At 41.4% G+C, this 1,558-nt stretch overlaps 1 pseudogene; it reads left to right on the forward strand.

The window, feature by feature from the left end:
- Positions 1 to 374: 374 nt before the first annotated feature.
- LOC147452484 (uncharacterized) lies at positions 375 to 1,215 on the forward strand (annotated as a pseudogene).
- Positions 1,216 to 1,558: the final 343 nt, after the last annotated feature.

Raw genomic sequence — 1,558 nt, forward strand, 5'->3', positions numbered from 1 at the left:
TGGCTCAAGCACTTTGAGAAAGCAATTAATAAAAGCATAGGGAAAAGTAGAAGATATCTTCTAGTTTTAGATGGTCATGGGAGTCATATGTCATTGGAAGTTGTTACCAAAGCTTACGAATCTGGGATAGACATACTTACGTTACTTGCACACACATCACATAAACTACAACCTTTGGACGTCTCTGTTTTCAAGTCATTGAAGACTCACTTTTGAAAGGAAAGAGACATATGGCAACAAAGAACATGTTCAAGACATGCAACAAAATTAGTGTTGGCTTCAATAGTGGCAAAGGCAATTTCCTCTTCCTTTACTGAGTTCAACATAAGAGCGGGCTTTTGCCTCTAAATCCTTCTGCTGTGGTATTTGAAGGCATGCCTTGCAATCACACCAATTTGACTGATGATCCTAGTTCAGCTATTGAAGACATCTCGCAAGTGCAGTCAACCCCAGTACACGGAAATATTGAGGGCGAGGCTATCTTAGCATTGAATGATTTGGCAGTTCAATTTGACCAGAACTTATTTGCAACAACAGATCATGTTATGACACTTGAAGACATGCCTGATCCTAAACGGCATGAAACAACTAATTTAGTGAGTTATTCACTACTCTTGGAGGAAGATGAGGAATTGTGTGGAAATCAGTTAACAGGTTTTGGAAGCCAGCCAGTAAATTTAGGGAAAAATCAACAACTAGATGGACCAGACAATTCTCACATACATGTCTCTCACCATTTCAGATCAGCTTCACTGGGGATCAACTATGAACGTCAAGCAAGGCAGTTTGCAAGTGAAAACACTCCACCTCCATTGAACACTGAGGAAAGGGTGCAGTCAACAGGTTTTGGAAGCCAGCCCACCAGATTTAGGGGGAAATCAACAACCATATGGACCAGACAATTCTCACATACATCGCTCTCAGCATTTCAGATCAGCTTCACTAGGGATCAACTATGAATGTCAAGCAAGCCAGTTTGCAAGTGAAAACACTCCACCTCCATTGAACACTGAGGAAAGGGTGCAGTCAACAGGTTTTGGAAGACAACCAATAGATTTAGGGGGAAATCAACAACCAGATGGACCAGACAATTCTCACATACATCGCTCTCAACATTTTAGATCAGCTTCACTGGGAATCAACTATGAACAACAAGCAAGCCAGGGTGCAAGTGAAAACACTCCACCTCCATTGAACACTGAGGAAAGGGTGTAGTCAACAAGTTTTGGAAGCCAGCCATCAAATTTAAGGGAAAATCAACAACCAGATGGACCAGACAATTCTCACATACATCTCTCTCAGCATTTCAGATTAGCTTCATTGGGGATTAACTATGAACAACAAGCAAGCCAGTTTGCAAGTGAAAACACTCCACCTACATCGTACACTGAGGAAAGGGAACGCGTGATTGAACTTCTACGTATTCCCTCGGCTGAAGTTTGCATCAAGCAAGTGAATAAAGAACCATTCGTTGACTTTACAAATAGCTTGATACTTACTTCAACACAACACATCAAGAGCATGAAGGCCAAGAACACAAAGAAAGAGGAAGTAGCAA

The sequence above is a fragment of the Adiantum capillus-veneris genome, chromosome 8 (genome assembly GCF_014529385.1).
Source record: "Adiantum capillus-veneris isolate H3 chromosome 8, ASM1452938v2, whole genome shotgun sequence".
Classification (NCBI taxonomy): Eukaryota; Viridiplantae; Streptophyta; class Polypodiopsida; order Polypodiales; family Pteridaceae; genus Adiantum; species Adiantum capillus-veneris.